Here is a 22,065-nt window from a genome sequence, read left to right as displayed (position 1 = left end):
TTACTCTTTGCACTGGTTTTACATGAGAAGTGCATTCATTTTTAGCCAATCAGTCAAGCATAATTTTTTATGTATATTATTATATGCTAAATCATATCAGGTAATTTTTGATGTATATTATTATATGCTAAATCATATCAGGTAATTTTTTAATTTTTCTCTTAGCTAAAGTAACGGGTAATTAACAAAGAGAAAATATTCATCTTCTTGCATCTTTCAGTTAGCACATGCACTTTATATGATTGGTCAATTTAGCGGGCCATACTTCACTGTATGGCCTGCTAAATTCAAACTTTTGTTCGAAAAGAAAGTCTTCCCTCTCTGTTCAAACCTAGAGATATAATTAATACTTTACTGATCTTGTTTTCTTGGTTTGTATGTAAGTTTTGCAACCTCCTTTTTCCCTCGGATTTATGCCCCACACACTCAGACCCTCTGAGCAGAAAAAACCTGGTCTTTACTGGCCCTCTGATAGGGTGCGGGAAAAAAATGGAAATTGTGCGCTTTTTCGGAGGCGAATTGTGCGGGAGAAAAAGTTAATTGTGCGGGTAATTGTGCGGGATTGCGTAGTCTTGCGTCGAGCAAAATATTTCGTATCCCACTCCCTGTTAAAGTAAACATCGGGTTCTCCTCATAAATCATACCTTTTCTTGTAATATCAATATGAAATTCCTCCTGTAGTGGCTAGATTACCTCTAGATTTTACTTTGAATGATTTTTATCTTATTTACTGAACTTTAGAACCTATGTTGCAGCAATTCTCTGTTCGTCAAAGCGATCGAAAGAGCTCAAAGAAAACACTCGAGGAGATCGCCCCATAATTTGAGTTCGCCAGTAAAAGTTACTGTCGATGGAAGCCGTGTTTTCTTATTCCACCACGATTTACGAAAGTCTTGATATCTGACACCCCATTCGTCCTGTAAATGCCAAGAATAAACATTCCGCTTTTTCACTTTAATGAGGAAGCCCCCACGCTAGCGGCCTTATTCCACAACACCTCTGATTCGTTATTTGAAAAGCATCGGCACAAACCGCCAATGAAAAATAGAGTTAGAAGTAGACTAGTGCCCAGGAAAGCGCAGGCTATTGTAAGAACGCCTAGTTATTTGAATAACGCAGTCGCCGAGTTGGTTGATGAAAGCGTGGAAATTCTAGAGTGTTTTTGAAGGTAAATAGTCTGAAAATAGTCTAAAATATTCTAGAAATCTTGATACTCGACAGAAATACCCGTTTTGATTGAAATTTCAAGTAAAAATCTCCGTATTGTGCGGGATTTTGCGAATTTTCACGGATTGTGCGGGATTGTGCGGGTTTGACCGAATTGTGCGGTTCCGCACCCGCGCACCCTGTCAGAAGGCCTGTCTTGAACTTATAGTGTAGACCTTGAATTCGGTAAATAAGAGTTATGTATTCTTTTTTAATGTGGCTTGCAAAGTGAAGCAAGCAGGCTATAACTCTGAGTGGAAAAAAAACTTTGTCCATGACTTAAACTGGTTTAGCAAGCTTAAGAAGTATAATTATGTATTTACCAACTTCAAATGGCTAATTATAAAGAAATTTAAGGCTGATATTGGAAAAGACCATTTAGTGAGCCAATACCGTACTCTCCAAGATTAATGAAATCTGTGAGGTCTAAATGTCTCACTGGTTTTATTTTGTATTTGTTTTTGCAATGAAATTTTTGTATTAAAAAACAATTACTGTTCTTGTTACCTTTTAGGTGTCTGAGTTACAGAATAGTGGAAGGCAAATGCTTCTGGTCACAAGTGTTGCTGTAGCTTTTGGCAAACAAAAACTTAGGCATGAGATACTTCTCTCTCAGAGCGTACGTCAAACACTCAAGCCACAAGATGTCCTGAAGGTATTCTATGCACATGAATAAAGGCTGATAGTTTCGAAAGAAACTGTTTGGGGCTGCGTTGGTGGGAGTAACGAAATGATTTGGATATATCAACAAAGTTGAAGTGATAAATTGGCCACCGTAACGATTACAAAAGCTGACGTTTCGAGCGCTAGCCCCTGGAAGGGCTAATGCTCAAAACGTCAGCTTTTGTAATCGTTACGCTGGCCAATTTACCACTTCAACTTTGTTGATATATCCAAATTATTCTATGCACAGCACTGTTATTAAGTGACCCTTAATTACCCTTAAAAAGCAGTCCCTGGTTGAAAATTTCAGAGGTGTTATCTTGAATCCTAAGTCTGTGAATGTTGAAAAAGTTTGGCTTGAATTTTCTAATTACTTGAACCTTTGTAAACTGTATTAATCCCTTTTTTGCTCAACCAAACTCATTTTCATCCACCCATCACCTTTCAATCTCTTCCACTTTTTGTGTGTCTCTGCCGTGTAAAGGTCAAGGGTTCAAGTGAAGGTCAAGGGTTCAAGTCCTGGAGCTGAGACTAACACTCAGGGTCTTGAAATAAATATCAGAAGAATGTGCTGCCGGCCTTTTTATGACATCTGCAAACGCATGGTTAACATTTTATTCTCAATTAAGGATGAAAAAAGGAAAGTCTTCTCTGTACTGGTTAGCAGGAGATGTTAAACAACTTATGGCCTTTCATAAAGAGTAGGCAACCTAGCTTAGTGTTGTGGTCTGACCTAATTTTTCCAAACATTCCTGAATTGGGGTACCTGCAAAATTCTCTTTCAATAAGAATACAAATTGTTATTCAATACAGTGTGGCCAAATTAAAGTGCCTTTCAAAGTGTTCTAAATTGTATGGTAGATATTAGATCTGAGCCCGCGTAAAAGCGGTTTTGTCTAAATATGCATGGAATCGAGGCACTTGGGCCAAAGGCTTTGTAAATTCTCAAAGGTATCACTGCATATTTCAAGACAACCCACACTTTACGCTATTTTTTTTTTTACTTTTATCGACAATCTGAAGCATTCAAAAAGCAAACTGATAGGAATGGTTTGACATTGTATTGCATTTGGATGCAACAACCGGAGCGATAAACCACATTGCAAGCATCTTTTGTGGCATTTACTGCCACTGAGCAGCAAGAAACTTCTGGCGACTTGGCTAGTCAAGATTAAACGGGAAAACACACCCGTAATTAAGAAATTCCTTTTATGCAGTGAACATTTTGAAAAGGAAGACTTTTCTAAGTCATATGCTGGCTGGAAAGTAAGTCTTAAGTCAGACTCTCAGTTCCGACAATATTCAGTTTCTCCGAGCAAAAAACCAAAAGGAAGGCTCCAAAGGAAAGACGCTCAATTGATGATGACTTTGCGGCCAAGATGTTTGTAGTGTGGTTTATCATTCCGGTTGTTGCATCCCAATGCAATACAATGTCTAACCATTGCTATATTTGCCTTTTGAATGCTTCAGATTCTCGATAAAAGTAAAAAAAAATAGTGTAAAATGTGAGTTGTCTTGAAATATACAGTGATACCTTTAAGAATTTACAAAGCCTTTGGCCCAATTAGTGCCTCGATTCCGTGCATCTTTAAACAAAACCACTTTTATGTGGGCTCTGATCTAATATCTGCCATTCAAGCATATTCATATGGAAAACATGCTATATAAATGCATCATTATCATTCATATTATCATTATCCACATGATAATGTGCAAGCCTACTGACTCTCAATATGGGGAATTGTGTGACTCTCACTAGGGTAAATCATCTGATATGGAAATTAAAAATCATTCATAATGCAGAGAATTGCCTTCTTCCTCCATAAATTTGTACTAAAAGAATCTTCTCTCCTTGACGAAGACAAGCTTTACATAGATGTCTTAAAAATTTACAGACCCGTGCACAGAAATCATGCACAGAACAGTGTTTTTTCTATCATGAGCCTCATTATTTACCTACAAGTACCAGCTACTAGAACTGTAAGCAATATTGGCAATTTATTACATGACTCAGGTAGTCAGAGGGCCAATAACTAAAATCAACTAATCAAAATGCTCTATTGTCGGTCCAATAAATTATTCTCTAAGTATTAGACCAGGCACTGTCCCAAATGGTCCTGAGTGATACCGCACTTGTGTCCCTTTGAACTTCAATCGTACAATAAATCTCTTATTGACCGAGCTTGCTCGGGACTGTACTAGAAGAACATCGGCCCTTGGTCTTTTTTCTACGGACCGAGCGCAGCTCGGTCCGTACTGTCAAGACCTCGGGCCAATATTCTCCCAGTACGGCCCTTGCACTTGGTTAATAAGATATATATATACTGTGTTCTTGCAGTCAGTTGCAAGGCCTTACATTGAACCAAGAGCATGTGCTGCTGTAGGACAGGGAGGATTGTTATCACTCTATGAAGCTATGTTTCAGCAGTATCACCTGACATGTGGACAGGTATGTTTTAAAGACTATTGCAAGAGATTAGTAAGGTTCAAAATTCAAACTTGGTGGTATTAAGAGATTTTTATGGGGTGATCATGTGGTATGAATCACTGACAGAAGAAATAATGAGGAATCTCTAGTAACAGATATCACTATATGAACTGTTAGTAGTTTTATGAAAATTCCATGAATTTCTATTCAAAATGAAAATTCATGGGGTTATTTTAAGCCCTGAAATTTCCATGAATTGGGGGAGTCTTTTTCATGGCCCATGAATTTCTTTTAAGTCTACCTTTATGACCCATGAATTTCCCCTGGAAGTCATCAGAATGAATTCCATGACCCATGAATTTCTTTAAAGTGCACCTAAACCCAAAAATTTTTTTTCACTTAACGAAATAAGCGTATTTTTTGGAGTATTTCTGTGCAAACATTTTTTTATTTGCTCAAATCTTCAATTGTCTGTGCCCAGTCAAAATACGGAAAATTGGCCGCCATCTTGCCCCATGGCCGAGTTTAAAGAGGAATGGCCCTAGCGGGTAATGTGACGTCAAATCGAGAACACGAAAGTCTGCAGTTCACACATTTTCGCTTGTTTAGGAAGGTTGTAGTCGATTTTGTCCGAAAATATGCCGACTAAGTGTGTTATAGGAGGATGTAGCAACGTGGGAAATTTGCAACAGGGTATCACGCTTCATACATTCCTCATACAATACACCTGGTCGGCATATTTCGGACAATATCGACCACAACCTTCCCAAACAAGCGAAAATGTGTGAAAAGCAGACTTTCATGTTCTCGATTTGACGTCACATCCGCTAGAGCCATTCCTCTTTAAACTCGGTCGTGGGGCAAGATGGCGGCCGATTTTCCATATTTTGACTAGGCAGAGAAAATTTAAGATTTAAGCAAATTAAAAAATTTTTGCACAGAAATACTCCAAAAAATATGCTTATTTCGTTAAGTGAAAAAAAATTTTTGGGTTTAGGTGCACTTTAAAAGTTTACTTTCATGACCCATGAATTTCCCCTGAAAGTCACCAAAATGAATTCCATGACCCATTAATTTCTTTAAAAGCCTACTTTCATGACCCATGAATTTCTTTTAAGTCAACTTTATGACTTATTAGTTTCCTCAGAAAGTCACCAGGATTGATTGCCCCATGAAAGGCAATCAAATAATTCCAAGAAATTCTCAATATCTTGAATTTAAAGGTTTTAAGACAGATCAGAAGTAATTTTAGAGGCTTAAAAGCTTGGTTCAATAAAAGGTATGCTATACAAAATGTACCAAGAAATAATTATACATACATGTATATATACATTTATCATGAAATTTATTATTCAAACTAAGGTAGCAGTCAGTTATGTTAATTGCAAATTGTTAATCATAGATTTTCTTCTAACCTCAAATGCCTCTTGGATTCCATAATCATAAAAGTTTTTATTGTGATGCAAAAAGTCTCATGTCCACAGATGTGCTGAAATCATAAAACATAAAGTTCATAATCACAAACATGGGAATGCTTCGGAATGTGCACAATGGTGATCATCTGACTATAATTATCTTATATTTCCTAAGGTGGTATCCATCTGTTATAATAGTGAGGGTAAAACATGATCGTAATCACATTCAAAGTTGTGATTGGCACGCACATGGCTTGTGTCATTTCTCACCTTTGCCAAGAACACAACTCGAGTCAGGGTTTCAAGTCTTTGTTTCCTCAGCAACTTTTGGCCACAAATCGTTCATTTGTAATACGTTCGATTCTACATACTCACCCCTGTCCCACTCTTCTTTCTCAGAGTCAGTGTGCTGTTATCACACATTTTCAAGCATGAGTGTAGTGTCAAAGCATACACTGTAGTTTGTAATTTTTTTGTTTTTAATTTTTTTAGCTTTATAGTTTTTTTATTTTTATTTTTAATTTTTTAATTTTCTAGGTGTAAAGTTTTTTAATTTTTTCAGTTTTGATTTTTCTGCTCTTTGGGTTTTTAGTTTTGTTATTTTTAATTTTTTTTTTTCAGTGCCTGTTTCTACACTGTAAGGGGGGGGTAATTAGGGATATTATTGTAAATTATCTGATTATCTTGTGTTTAAAACCTATAAATGAGCTTGACAGCTAAGTGTTTTGTCCACGGTAAATAAAGGTATTAGCTGTGGCTACACTGGACCTTTTACCCATGGGAAAGTGAGACTTTACCCACAGGAAGTCTGTGTTTTGTGTGTGACCTCTATTCCCACAGTGAAACTGCCCATGGGAAATTGCTATAGATACATAAAAAAGAAATAAAGAATTACCCATGACGTTTCGCGAACCAAGTCATAGGGTTTAGCAGTGGTTTATCTAACCACAAGAGTAGTTCAACCAGTCGGATGGAAGAAAATAGTAAATCCGGAAACCGCAGCACATGCTGGGCATTTTTGTGGTGTTGTGCTGAAATCGCAGCAAATATTCTCGCAAGGACCAAATTCAAGACAGGCGGCATCAAACATGGCCAACTTTCGAGGTTCACTTTAAATATATTTTACTCATCTTTGCTCTGAATACTCCAATAAGAACCATAAGTTTCGTGGTTTGTGATCTCCATGATGAATTAATTTCCCACCAAAGACTGCTAGGTCAAAAGTTGACCTTGGGTAATTATTTGCGATGTAACCAGAAGACTTAAACCTGACCGGAAACCCAAACCAATCCCAACCCAAGGTTATTACTGACTGGGTTACCTCAGGAAGGAGGATGAGTGTAACCACAGCTATTGTTATCATTATGAAATACACAGAATATTTATCATAACTAGAGTTATTACAAAAAATTGATTGTGCTTTTCAGGTGCTGATAACAAAACAGGATGTTTCTGATAAATACTCACTGGATAACTTGAGATCAAAAATGAAGGAGTTCATCTCTATGAACTGTATTGCCATTTAAAATGAGAATGATGTGGTAGCATCATCTCCAGGCATGGATCTAGATTTGGCTGGGGTGAGTACAATCAAATCCAATTTACAGTTTATGGTTTGAATCTACAATTGGCAACAAAACTGTTGACACATTGATCTTTTCAACCCCTAATTGCTTCAACTTTATTTTCTATTTTTTTCAATTTTATCGCTTTTACCCTCGCTACGTTCACCATTTTGCCCCCTCGTCCCCTCCTCAAAACAATATTGTATTGTGATTCCATGAACATTTGGCTAACACTGAATGAGGGGGAAGGGGGGGCTGTTAATTGTTTAGAGTGCGATAGAAAGAGGACTGTTCCTTGTCACAAGCATGATGACTTGAGTCACCTAATTTTAATGCTGATTGTAGAGGCAATATTAGATCGTGTAGTTTGATTGTTAAGGTGAGGGTACACTCGAGAAGCACAGTTGTAGGTAGTCAGGGCGACTGACATTTGGATAATCTTAGCAGAAAGTCATCATCAGAGTCGTTCTCAGGAGTATCCTCACCTGCATGATCAGATTACACTGTATCAAATAATAATCAATAATAATGATCAAATAATGAAATATAATTATTATAATTTGATTGGGATGGATATATACATATAATACACTCACAGTAAAGACATTCAATTGAATTTCAATATCAAGTGTGGCAGAATTTGTCTTAAATGGGGTGACAGATTTCTCTTTAGCATATAGATGGACTGCAACATCACTTAATAATATTATTTTTGTCTCTTTGATCAGTTACTTTTTATTTTACATTAGGTGAAAACTATCGGACCTCCACTATCATATTCTCTACTCTTGACAAATTTAAGAGGATTTCAGTTGAAACAATTCCCTTAGCCTAGTAGGGACATGTTTTCATCTGTGGAACAAAGGAGAACACAAATCAAACCACCAGTTATTTGAAATGATTTTGACTTCGAATTTTTTTTTTTTATTGACATTTATACTGTTACTGAGTAGCATATAGGATTTAAGGTAAATGTAGCTGTTAGGTTATGTGCCTATGCTGTATGAAATTCTCTCTCATTAGGTAGCAATAGACCACAACGTAATGGTAGTCAGACAGAGTGAAACACAAAATGGGGAATGAATTTTCTAACTTAAAGAGAGTGAGAATTTGCCAAAAATGCTCCTTTTTAGTAAAACACTCACACAAACTGCTTGTCACAACAGGATTAACAAGAAGAAGCAAATAAACAATTTCTCCTTTTATGAAATTTACCATCAATCGCTTAAGATACATCTAGGTTTCAATATTAAACTTTGTTACAAGTAATCTGTGTGTCTCCTTTAATATGAAAAATAAGTACTGGATGTTGCAGCTGTATGTGCATGTTCTGTGAAATAATTATCTCTCCTCTTCATGATTCATAGCAAAAGCTCTATAATTTTCAATGAAAAACTCTTAAGCTCTTTATTTTTTGTCTCCTAACTTTCAAAGCCTCAAAGGCTTTTTTTTGTTATTTAATTGCATGTGAGCTCTGAATTAGATTTGAGATTTGGGATCCTGGTATTTGACAGTTGGTTGTTGTGACAAATTTCTGGTCTGCAAACCTAATAAGCCTGTTTAAAGCCAAATTAAATTGTAATATTGTACATCCACTATTAGAAACTTAAGGCAGCTGTGTCAGTAATAAAATTTTTTATCCAAATAAAAAAATTTGTTGTAGGGTCTTTTTAGTAATTTTTTGACTAACACTTCCTCACAGCATTTAAATAAGCCATTCTACTATCAGTCTACATATTGAGCAAATTCCATTTCACCTTTACTCAGCTTGGCTTTCCACTCTATTTCTCTTGCTTGTAGCAGATTAACTTGACTGAAATTATAATTTGTCTTCAAAAGGTGTCATTCATCGGTATGAATTGTGCTCATCAATTGAAAGTAATTTAATAACTTTTTCACCAAATAGAGATATAAGTTAAAGCATTAAGCTGCAAATCCTATTCTAGAATTTTTTCAGTCATATTTGCCCTTGAGTGTTTTCACTATTTGTCAGGTGCACCTAAATATTTAACTGCCATTTACAAATTCTCTCATTTTACACAATTTGCTGTGTTTCCCTTTTGTTATAATCACTAATTTCAGCTCATGGTGTTATCAGTTATCTTTCTGCTTAGGAAATTTCCTGACTTTTTTTATCATTTTAGAACATTCATGAAATGTTTTCTCTTCTGTTTTTCAAAACTATTTCAATATTACTTAACTTGCTTTTCAAGTCAGAATAGTTTAGTTAGCTATATTAGGTGGATGGCATTAAAATAAGCAGTTCTAGGACCTTTTCACATCCACCCCAGGGAGGGTCATTTCCTGGCAAACTCAAAGGGGGAATGGTGCTCTCAACATGCACAACTTCTGAAGAAAACCATTTGAAACAAAACTGAAATTTTCAGAATGGCAAGGACTTAGCCCGCAAGCAGACCATCAATTTACAGCTGCTTCTGCCTGACTTTGCCAGTGGGGTAATATGAGGTCTTAATGAGCAATGTGTGCTAATGAGAGGTCTTCAAGGGATCAAGCAATGATTGTTAGTGTCCCAATGGCATTGGCCAATTTGTCACTGTCTAAGTGTCCCAATGGCATTGGCCAATTTGTCACTGTCTAAGTGTCCCAATGACATTGGCCAATTTGTCACTGTCTAACTGTCCCAATGGCATTGGCCAATTTGTCACTGTCTAAGTGTCTCAGTGGCATTGGCCAATTTGTCACTGTCTAACTGTCCCAATGGTATTGGCCAATTTGTCACTGTGTAAGTGTCCCAATGGCATTGGCCAATTTGTCACTGTCTAAGTGTCCCAATGGTATTGGCCAATTTGTCACTGTCTAAGTGTCCCAATGACATCGGCCAATTTGTCACTGTGTAAGTGTCCCAATGGCATTGGCCAATTTGTCACTGTCTTAAGTGTCCCATTGGCATTGGCCAATTTATCACCGTCCAAGTGTCCCAAAGGCATTGGCCAATTTGTCACTGTCTAAGTGTCCCAATGGCATTGGCCAATTTGCCACTGTCCATAAGAGTACATACAGTGCTGCTCACACAGTGATCGAGTCACGAACTGATAGAATCTATTTATTTGACATTGATATTATGGTTAAAACAAATGAATTGATAGTAGTTAAGTGTGGTCTGTACTCTTATCTACAACGATATTCATTTTCGCAGTGATCAAAATTTGTTGACAGCCCCGTGCATCCATAACATTTTGACTTCTGTGATGACAAAATTAATATCATTGTTGATAAGTGTGCAAAACACTAAACCACTGTCGATTTGTCAAGTAGATGGCTTGCCTTGCTCAAGGCCTTAAACTTGCCCATGGTTGAAGAAATGCTTGGCCACAGTGCTGATAACACGTCAGGGCCAGAGTGTTTGCAGGCTAGTGGGGTCTCTTCTGCCGTATGAGTGTTGATATCGCTTGGAACTACACAACACTGGGGTTAAATTGGTAGAAATCATTTGTGACCATTAAGCAGTGATTTCCCATGGGCATAATTATATTATGACATGTTTATAAAGCAGAAGATCATTGATTTCTGAAGAGAGCAGATAAAAGAGGTTTCTGTGATAATTTCTGTTGGATATTAGCAATATGGGATATGGGGAGCATAGGATGAAAGGCTGTGTCCTTTCCCCTGGCTTAGTGGTAAAATGTCACTCTCTGGAGGGGTTGGGTGAGGGGGAAAGACAGTGGAAAAAATTGCTAGATACACTCATCCATTGCTGTAGTTTCATTCAAGTTTTCTTTGGACTGTAGATCTCTTCTTTGTTTTTAGTGCAGGGACAGTATGCACCAATATATCTTTCCAATTGATACCTCATGTATAAGTTATTCTTCAGTCTTGTTTGGTGTCCATTATGTTCAATTATAACATAACCAAAGTAAAGCGCGTGCTCTGATTGGTCAATTTAGAATCCCCCACTTGCCCATGGGTGTACGCTGCTGACGTGAGCAAATGCAAAGACTATTTTTCCATGCGCGCTTGTTTTTTCTGGTCATGTAAGATTTGTTAAATAAAAGGGAACTCTTTAGCTACAATGTATCAATGTTATGTTTTAAAACAAATGGTAAACACCACAGTGTACACTATTGAGTTATGGATGCACTTGAGAGGTTTGCTAAGCACTCAAGAAGCTAGAGTCGCTCGAGGTGATAGCCTCGGGTGACTCTTACACCTCTTTTGTACTTAGCAACCTCCCGTGTGCATCCATAACTGAATAGTGTACGCTGTGGTGTGTACCATTTGTTAAATTGCAAAAAGGCAGTGTGCACCACCCATCCACTTGATCCCTGTTGCATACATGCAACTTATTCTTCTAAGTTTATCCATGTACTGGAGGACTTTTTGGTAGCCATATAATGAAGTGGAACTGAAAATGATTTGACAGGGTTGTCAGAAAGCTGATGAGTAAGCTATATGTGCATTATTGTGGAATTGCCATGCCAAAGGAACCAAAGAAATGGTCCAACTGTATGAACAAAGTAGCCAAAAAACATGAAACTCATCATCATAGACAACCTAAATAAAATTTTGTTAAACAGTTCAACTTAAGACAATGTTTTATGTAGAATTTAGCTCAGTGAGAATGTAGTTAAAAGCTAGACAATGAACTTTTCTAACACTGTCACTGTCTCCTTTCCTTACATGCACTTTTCTTTCAACTTGATAAGATGGCCTGGGCACCGGTAAGTAACATTTTCAATCACATTTCCCTAATTAAATCCCTTAGCATCATTTAGAGAGGTTAGTTGGCACAAGAAGTTGTAGTTAATGAAGAAAAAATGTTGAAACTTTACTTTCTGTTTCCCGGTTATTATCAATTCTAAGAACCCTAAAAAATATGTATTAATTTTAGCAGTTTCTTTAAACTTGAGAGGCCCATTATTGAAGTACAGCATGTAAATGTTTATTTTATTGTCAAACTTTGAGAACATTACCTTTAATTGGTGGATCAGCAAGTGAAATGTTTATAATAATTATTATTATGCTCTGTCATATATTGGAGATTGACCTACTATTTTAGCTTGTCATGCATTTTTTGGCATTAGCACATAGCTGCATTGTGTCAGCCTGGCATTTTTAGCTTTTAGTTTCCTTTATTATTAATCCTAAGAGCTGATTGCTAATTCTCTCTTCTAGCTTCTACACATTTCCTTGTAAATTAGTTGCAAGAATTTGGTGTTAGATTACAATAACAAATTCTACTTGATAAGTTTTGAGTGTTCTCTTTACCTGTTTGCTGGATATTATTGAATATTATTGGGGGAAGTTACATGTTGATCACTTCTTGGAGTTTAAGGGTCCACCAATTCTAAACTCAATTTATCTTTAGTTTCCTTGGTGACTCTGTCTTTGTCTGAATTAATCTCACTCATAGGATTGTTTGCTGTTCCTGTCAATATGTCTATGTTTATGTTCAACTTGATTCCAAAGTCTTGTTGCACGCTCATAATGTTAACAGTCGTGCAAAATATCTCGTCCTTACAATATCAGTAAGCAAATTCTCCACACTGTTCACCAGTACGGTACTGACTAGGAGAGTTTTTGAACGATCAGTAGCTTCTACAGTTGGTGATCATTTGCTTTATTCTCAGTTCTGTAATGTTTGATTCAGCAGTCATATTGTAAGAAGAATTAGATGCTTGTCACCCGCAGGGTTGACCAGCATTCAGTGTTCATCAGATCGTAGGAGCTGCAGACATTACTTATCAGCCAGAGAGTTTTTAGCTTGATGTGACGCCAAATTCTCAAATTCTCAACATCTATTTATCGGTAATCAAACGACATAGGATGCAATTTGGAATGGAAAAAACGCGTGGAAAACTTTTTACCGACAAAAACAAATTGTGCACTTGTTTGATCCAGCAAATAGCCACTGACAAATTGAGAGCAATTACTGTATCCTCAACATGACAGATACAAATCTGCAGGTGTTCTAAGCATGTAGGAATCTTAGCTGTAGATGAAATTTTAGAGCAATTTTCAATTGTGTGCTGTAAGTAATACGGAATTGCTTTGGAGTTTTACTTAACTTTCCTCTGTGACTTCCTAATGTTACTGTAAATGAATGAATGAATGAATGAACTGTTAAGCTTCAACGTAAACCAATTTGTAGAGGATGGCAGAACTCGACGAGATCTCTCTCGTGCAGAGCCATTTTTTGCCGCGTGCACAGCGTGCAATGTGACCGAAAACTCAAGCGTGCAACCCAGCGTGCATGGAGATGCTATGGTTGCAGTACTGTGCGCCGTTGACTCGCTAAACGCTGAGCTTAAAGAGAATCTAGCAATGAAGTTAATTCTCCTTACTCAAAGCAGTCTTTGAAAAATTCGAATACCTTTTTATGCAACTAATGTAACGCGATTTACAGCTGTTGGAATTCAATCGTCAATCGAGCCTTCGAGGCTGCGCATACCTAAGTGACAACCTCTGGGGACTGAGACAAGGCGGACTGACAGTGAAATGTTCAGCAAGCAACCGTGGACGATAATCCTACTCTTGTACGTTGGATCAGCAGTGACCTAATCGGCCCAAAATAATGAATATAAATATGGAGGCAAGACCGATATAACGTAGATAAGTTTTAAAACGGAGCACTATATCTCGGCTTGGCCAGTCGAAATATAGTGCTCCGTTTTACAACTTATCTACGTTATATTGGTCCAGACTGACAGTCACTGACAGACATTTGTTTCTGTATTTTATCACAAATATCACCAAATTTATAACTAAGACTTAAAAGGAGATGAAAAGTGTTAAATAAATATTATCAACTGTAACTTGCGTCTCTTTCAATCACATTAAACATACAATCTCTTAGTTGCACACAAATGAACGTACAAAACAATAAGAGAAAAGGTTCTGCTTCAGTTGGTTTCAATTAATATGATGCGATATTCCTCAACATCCTTTAATCTTTCCATTGCATCTGGGTGTTCTTCTACAATTCTATCAAAAACCTCCTGTTTCCTAGGATGTCCACCATTATTTTACGGTAGCTATATTTCAATAGTTCAATTACACAGTTTACTGAAAGAGCTTCTCTATTTCCTGCTACATTGATTAGGGTGAGACATCCATGTGTTTTCAAATGGGAGTTTATGTAAGCTATTCCTTGGTTATCTCGTGGGAGTCCTGTAGAAGAAAAATTTCAGAAGTGGGCACATTGAAGGAAGCTGATTGAAGAGCAAGTCTGTAACTCTACAATGACTAAACTCCAAAAATCCTAAATGGTCGATGTTCAATGTTTGCGTAAAATTAGTGGAACAATGATTCTTCTTAAACATATTTTTTTGTTCTTAATGAGAAAGATCGACGCTTCAAACGACAATGCTTAGAAACATTAAGGAAACATAGAAATGTTAAATAACATAGTTTTTTTTTAAATATTATGTACTGAATTAGTTGATTGCGTCTTTAAAGGCTAAAGCTAGACGTTGCATGTCGAAGTACTGTTGACATCTCTGTGAAATATATATCTAGATTTTCTTTGCGTCAATAGTGTCATCCTTAACAAGGTCTCTTGAGTTGTAAACGATTTTGGTGCATCATTGAGTAACAGTGTAAGTAAAAGACACTAAGGCTGAGACTGATCGCCTTTTGTAGCAGTTTTGCTCCAAAAATGGGAAAAACAAGTATTCTTCAAAGGGTTCGCATATCTTATTTTTGCAGCTACCGCGTGAAATGCAGCGATTCTTGCGTGCAAAATGGACGTTTACAGAAGGAACTCGTGCGTGCACTTGCCATACTGTGAAAATTGGAACGTGGATTGTAAAATGTGGATTTGATAATAACGTGACTGTTGTTCCACTGTTCGTAAAAAAGATTCGATTCTCGTTGATTTCATCAGGTGATAAGTGTAAAGGACAATGATAGTTTATCTTCCTTGCTATCAGTGGACCTGAAGGCAGATTTTTTGTTAATATTATCAGTTATGCAGGGCATTTACAGCGGCCCTCCCGACTTGCCTGAGTCTCGCCTTCTAGACGCATTCAGGCCAGCGGACGTCAGTAATATTGAATTTTGAGAAAAGTCATGTGTTGGCAGGGGAGGCATGGAGTCTAAAGTGAAGGTTTGTACTTCCAATAGTTAAAACAAGTTTGCAAAGAGTATGAAGGGGGAACTTTAGAAAATTGACCGTCCATGAGCGAGGATTGTTAGAGCACCGGATACTCTTAAGAGGAGGTCAGGTAAATTTTATTGGAACGCAACATTGAAATTCCCACTCGCCAGCAACGAGTTGTCATTCAAAAACATGGTAAAACAGCAGTGTTTTTGATTAAATAAAATTACAAAAAAGTACAAACGAGAAAGATACTGAATCTTGAGGAAAATTTCAAGGTAGGCAGACAGGTACTGAAATTTAGCCAAATCCTTTCAATTTAGGACTATCCGTACACAGCTACGTTTTTACAATTATTCTCGGAGTACATTTTAGTTACCGTATGGCCTATAGTGCCGTTTTGAAAATTATCTATAGTTTGAAAATCTCTGTTTTCAATGGAGAATTTTTTCGGATTAGTTTGGACGCAAGGCAGAACGATGACAGAAAGTCACAGCACGGTGTGAACGGGGCTTTATGCTAAATTTAGTACAAGTCATAAATCGTGTTATGATTCCTTTACAAAGGAAGTTTGCGTTCGAATCTTTGGGAAAGAGAGATCGAAACAATTTCGCATGACGTGCCTTCTGCGATTTGCTCTCAGAGAAAAAGACTTACAAAATAACGATGAATTATTTCAACTCTCGTAACTTAACCATTTTATTTTTACCTTCTTTGTGACTGTTCAGGCTGCAGCCTGGGCACTAAAGAGCCAATGGTACCGGAAGTGATTACGTCATTCGTCAAGTTCTGGATAGCTGAAAGGTTGGAACATTCTTTACTATGGTCGACGAACCAGAGCCATCTGTAGAGAATCAGGCTGCGGCAGGTACGTCAGAATGTACCTTAGTCCATGTCATCGTCATGTTGTAGTTTACCCTATAGTGATTGGTTAGAAACTTAAGGCAGCAGGCCAATCAGAGAGTGCTTTATGTTAGATCGAAACTTGATTGCGATACTTTTATGTTTAGAATTCTCAAACTCTAATGGCTATCTGATACAGAGTTGATCGCGACCTTAACTTAAATATTCAGAAACACTGGAGGGACAGGATCCTGAAATCAAACAATTGAAGAGGAGATTAGGATTTCCACATAGGGTTCTGTGAAATTATTGATTTTAGATGCCAGATTGGGGGCAGTTTGGAAAAATGCCATATCAGCGTTTTCATTCAGTGTGCATCGTGAACTAGATACCGAGTGTTTTAAGTGATTACAGTGTCTGGTTAAACCTTTCAGTAACTTCTTCCCATCCCCCCTCCCTTCTGAAAATTTGTGGTAACTCGCGTGTGATGATATACAGAGTGGTCCTGGTTGATCCTGTGACTGTAAATTTGCACCTTCTTCGCGGGATATACTAGTTTTATAGAACTGTTTGCTGTTGTACTGTTTTTCTTTTTTTCTGCGTAAATGTGTTTTTCGGTTTCTTTTATTAATTCGCTTTTTTTTCATAGCTCGCAAAAGGGGAAGAGCAAGCACTGACCGCTGACCAGGTACGGTTGTAAACTATTAAAAATGCTTAAGGCCGAACAGTTGTTTGCTATTAATTTAATTCCATGTTTAGGTCTAGCCTGCATAGCAGGCGTAATCCTTTTGTGTTGTTCAGACGAACGGAGGTAAACGGGAGGCGAGCGTGAAGTAGCACGTTTCTCCCCTTGCACGCGACTGGCACTCCGCGCTTGTCTCGCGCTTACCTCCCTTCCACTGAAAAACGCCAAACAAATAACGTCTGTTGAGCAGGCTTCTTGGTCCATTTCAAATTATCCAGACTTATAGGCAAAAAAAAAAAAATAACGGAAAAGTTGTCGACGAGATGTTTGACCAAAATGACCCAAAATTCCCTTTGGTTGAGGGGTAGTGTTCGGTTTTTGCCAACATCTCTCTTTTTTTGCCTTGGCCTAGGTTTGAAGCACGGCTTGAAGCTGAGTCTTCTCGCGCCTCATCTATCATTTCAACATTCAAATGTCACGCGCAGTACTACAGTTTAAATGATGCGTCTTTGTTTTTCTTCTACATGTTTTGTCTAGCCGGCCAGAATCATTTACAAATTAGCCAACCTTCTTATCGAACGCAAGGATCAAATTCTAGATGCTAACATTAAAGATCTGGACTACGCTTGGTTTGAGAGACGCTTAAGTGCCCTTATGATGGGCAGATTACTTTTGACACCGTCCGTCCAAACTTGAAAACCTTGCTCAGGGACTGACAGATTGCGGATTCCTCGCAAAACATCTTGGGTCGTGTGCTAAAACGAACCAAAATCGCTTATGGTTTAGAGCTGAAACAAGAAACTGTTCCAATTGGAGTGCTTCTTGTGATTTTTGGATCTTGCCCATCTGCTCTAGTGCAGGTACAGCTGTAGTAGGTTTAAATGTTTCTCATCTTTTTCCTTATAGAGTATTGTAAGATTTAGAAGTTGACTTACCTGGTATTTAGATATGAAAAGTATTTGTTCGTTCGTTCGTTTTGTTTTGTTTTGTTTTTTCTCTTTTTGTGTGTTCCTGTTAACTTGCTTCTTGATCCAAAGTAAACTGAAAACATAAAGATCCTGCTCATATAAAACCCAGGGATTTTGAGCCTTACTCATGGAAAACGAAAGGGATTTTTTTCCTCCGGTTTTGTTTTTTCATGTATTTGTCTTTTCATAAGTTGGAATTTTTTTCTCCAAGGTCACCTCTTTAGTCATCAGCACAGGCAACGGTTTGCTTCTGAAGGGTGGTAAAGAAGCTTATCACAGCAACAGATCTCTTCACAGTCTTCTTGCAGAGGCTTTGTCGATGTACGTTCCCCCCTCCCCCCCCCCCTTCCAAAGCTGTTAGTTTGGTAAGTTTTGTGACGGTGCTTAGGCTGATCAGCTGACACTAATCCAACATCCTTGTTGTTTTTTTCGCCTCAACAGACGTCAGTAAATGTGTACAATTTTTACTGTCATTTGTAGAGAGAGTCAAATAATTTCGAGATAGTAAACCGGCAGCAGTAACTTTTTCTGAAGGATTAAGACATTAAACGAGCCCTTATAAACTTTTCGTACATCAATTTTCTGCTCTCAATTTAAACTTTCTATTGACTACCATTGACTGACTTCCTCGCAGCCATTGACTTTGATTCAGAGTTTCACTGCCTTGCAATTTACTTCCCACACTGAATGTGGACGAATTAGATTTCAGTATGTCTTTCATTCTGTCAATAATTACTCAGGGATGAACTTTGCAACTCTTTTACTTTCCGAAATATGAATAAACAAAGTGGGTACCCTGTTCCAGAAGTTCTCTCAGACCGCTTTTCGACTGGGTGTCGTAAAAACAAAACTCAAGTAATCACAAGGAGCCAGTGACGGCTCAAATAAAAAAAGCAAACGGCTGTGACCATCTCGCCTCTGGTTGTAGTTTTGGATGTGATCGGTCGAGGAAGTAGTACGAATTTTTGGACCAATGACAAGGCGCAGTAAATTAAACCCAGATGAAGACAATTCCGAATTTCTTTTCACACTCAAGTAGAGATATCTCTAATAAATGAAGCGCGATGGTACGAAAAGCGTTGAATTGGGAAGGTTTGGCGTGTACCCTTCTCAAACCTCCCTTCCCTTCTCACCGGCGATCATTTCTCATAGAAGCCGTACCACAGATCTGTGATGGAACTCTCTGGGCCGATCACACCCGTGTCAGTCCTGTATTCTTTATATACTGACTATGTAAATGTTATTGTTACTGTTAGTTCAGTACTCGAGAAGAGGTAAATCATCTTAATCAGTTAGATAACTATCTAGAAGTAATCATCCCTCGAGGTTCCAGTGAGATAATTGAGCGCATTCAGACAGAGCAAAGAAATTCCCGTTCTTGGGCATACTTAGAGAATTTGCCACGTGTATCTCGACAAAGATGCAGATCTTGAAGTGGCCACAAAGATTGGTGAGCATTATATAACTCATTATTGTACCTCATGCTTGGTGAAAAAGCGTTTCATTGCCGATTTTGCTCGATTTTTAATTGGAATTAGGAATAACCCGCGGTTGCATTCGTTGTGCTTAACTTCGCTCTGTGATTGGTCCAGAAAACTTGCAGCATTCTTCTAACCAATCATCCTTGATTCGGGTGCGATTAACGGAACAAGAACCCGCATTCTGCAATTTTTAGCGATAACTTCCTTGATACTACTTGTGGTGCTTGTATGGGGATCAACTTTACCACTTGGTTTTACTTTACTTCATGGATCATGAAATACGAAAATTTTGGCTTCTTTCCCAAAAACCATTTGATAACTACCGCTATTAAACTAGATGTTTAAACGCGCAGAGCTATTCGGCCCAGCAAAGCTCAAAATGTTGTTCATCAACGAATATTTTACCGAGATCTCAGGGGTAATATCTTTAAACCAAACCGTTCTTCAATGGCTGACCCGTTCTGGCTTAATGATTGCCGAGGCAAACATTTCGATGTGGGTGATCATGCTCGTACGGTACATCTGTTAAACTTGATTTTTCGGCATTGATCATCTGTATTTTGGTTGCAGTATACTCTATTCTTTCTTTGTAGCAGTGGATTCCAAATGTGACTACCCTGCAGCTTGCAATGCTATTGAGACTCTTTTAGTCTACAGGGATCTTATTAGGTCACCATTTCTGGAACACATGCTAAAAGCTCTCAGGGAAAAAGGAGTAAGTCGTAAACCTTTACACTATAACATCAGAATGCGCTTTTTCCATATTGCTCTCTATGCTTTGGATGATGAAAAATGGATACACGAGAGAAATCCGCTTCTAAAAAATTTTAGAGCGTTACTTTTCAACGGTTATGAATTTTTGTGTTATTTTGCGCAATTGAATTTATTTTGTTTTTGTTTTTTTTTTCATCGCTCTATGCGTTTTAAGCGTCAAAATCGCGAAATTTGACATAACTATGAAAACACAGCTTTGAGTGAAATTGAAGAGCAAAGCTGTTTTATTATTATTATCATTTTTTTTTTTTTTTTCAATCAGTACGCTTTTTTTGTCCGTTGCTAACCCACGTAAGTTCGCTGATTACTCATGCTGGACAAAATGTGCGTCCTTCTTATTAAGACCACCAACTCACCAACTGACTCCGTTTGCTAATTTTGTTCTTATTTCTCGTATTAATTTTATTTGTTTGTTTAATTGATTTTCTTTTAAGGTGATAGTTCACGCCGGACTCAAGTTGGTCAAGACTTTACCGCTGGCTCCGGCTCTGGCCAAGACTACGGAGAAAGAATACAGCGAGTTAGAGTGTACAGTGGAGGTAGTCAGGACTACAGAGGAAGCCATTGATCGCATCCATCAATGTGGAAGCTCTCACGCTGTCATTATCACTGATAATGGTAAGAATATCTTACTTAATCTCTCCGTAATCAGGGTTCTTTTCAGCTCTGTTTTTATCGCAATGATTTCGCGGACCTATAACAGTGTGATGAAGATTATATCAGTGGTGTTGGTAATTCTCGTGATATTTAAGAGCTATTCACCGAGTGAGGGTGGTTATGCAGCGAGGTGAATATCCACCGCTAGCTACATGTAAGACACATTAGTCTTTCAATGTTAGCGCCACGCGCCATTTTAATTTGCCGCATATGTTGACTAAGCGTTTGCTAAAGTTTTCATTAAAGCAATTCAACGTCCGTTTGTTTCCAGTATGCGGCATTTCTTTCAATGATTCTAAGATCCATTTTTGGAGGTCATTTCTGTTTGCCATCATCTCTACACTGTGATGTTTCGTATGTTTGTTTGCTTGTTTGTTTGTTTGTTTGTAAAAACCTTAAAGAGAACCTATGTAAGCTGCGCAACGCCAAAAAAATATAGACAACTTACTTATATTTTCCAAGTTTCTATGTTATACTACATATTGCTCAGTTCACAAATTTGTAAGCCGCGCAAGATGCATTTATGGTTTGCGTTGTGCCGATTACTAAAAGCCCCTTATCAATATATTTTATTTTTAGAGGGGACTCCTGATCACTTTCTAAGAGCTGTGGATAGTGCGTGTGTCTTCCATAACACAAGCACTAGATTTTCCGATGGGTATCCCTTTGGCCTGGGTAAGTATGAAACAGTGTGCTTAGCTATGACAGGAACACAATTGCTGTTAATTAAGTAAAATAAAAGATTCAGTTCGTGGAGCGCAAAATTGATTAGTGACCCGATGGGAGGAGAAATTTGCTTCGGTTCTAGTAACAAGGGTTCTAGTTATAGAGTGTGAAGGGTTAAAAGATTATCCCGAAGGGAAATAAGAATCTTGTCGAATTTTTGGGAGGCTTGAAGCAAAAAAAATGTAACCTGCGACGATTCTTAATTGGTAAAAAGAGACACTTTTGCTCGTAGATATCAGAGGTCCGGGATACAGGTTGCAGGCGCGCAACTACGGCAGTTATGGGATTGGATTTCTAATTAAAAGCTTGGAAACCTTTAACTTTCATCATTGACTCGGGGCCCGTTTCTCGAAGGTACAGTGAAATTAACGAGCCTGTAAAGCTGTTCTGTTTTCGCGGCTACTGTTTCCTATAGGAGGAATATGTTATTATTCATTGTGGGGTTTCAGAAGATTTGTAAACTGTGCAATAAAACTATCAGCTAAAGGAACAAAATGTACTGGTTAGAGTGCCAAAACCTGCGAATCTGTTCTCTAAATTTTGATTGTTAAATATGGCTTCGAGCCTGTTCAGTTAATGGGACTTTCGGAAAACGGGC

At 37.8% G+C, this 22,065-nt stretch overlaps 1 pseudogene across 1 annotated transcript in view; it reads left to right on the top strand.

Moving 5' to 3' along the window:
- LOC148742329 (delta-1-pyrroline-5-carboxylate synthase-like) overlaps positions 1 to 21,475 on the top strand; it is a 22,341-nt pseudogene extending 866 nt beyond the window's left edge. The window contains exons 2-14 of the transcript XR_015996111.1: positions 1,721 to 1,861; positions 4,208 to 4,318; positions 7,140 to 7,292; positions 11,942 to 11,956; positions 15,121 to 15,342; positions 16,062 to 16,201; positions 16,826 to 16,864; positions 17,399 to 17,721; positions 18,041 to 18,189; positions 19,091 to 19,279; positions 19,904 to 20,025; positions 20,519 to 20,702; positions 21,321 to 21,475. The product of XR_015996111.1 is annotated as a delta-1-pyrroline-5-carboxylate synthase-like (transcript). The remainder of the gene's footprint in view (positions 1 to 1,720; positions 1,862 to 4,207; positions 4,319 to 7,139; positions 7,293 to 11,941; positions 11,957 to 15,120; positions 15,343 to 16,061; positions 16,202 to 16,825; positions 16,865 to 17,398; positions 17,722 to 18,040; positions 18,190 to 19,090; positions 19,280 to 19,903; positions 20,026 to 20,518; positions 20,703 to 21,320) is intronic.
- The last annotated feature ends 590 nt before the right edge of the window (positions 21,476 to 22,065 follow it).

The sequence above is a fragment of the Stylophora pistillata genome, chromosome 1, assembly GCF_964205215.1.
Source record: "Stylophora pistillata chromosome 1, jaStyPist1.2, whole genome shotgun sequence".
In the NCBI taxonomy this organism is placed as follows: Eukaryota; Metazoa; Cnidaria; class Anthozoa; order Scleractinia; family Pocilloporidae; genus Stylophora; species Stylophora pistillata.
Note: the sequence above shows the minus strand (reverse complement) of the source record. Positions and strands in the feature narration are given on the sequence as shown.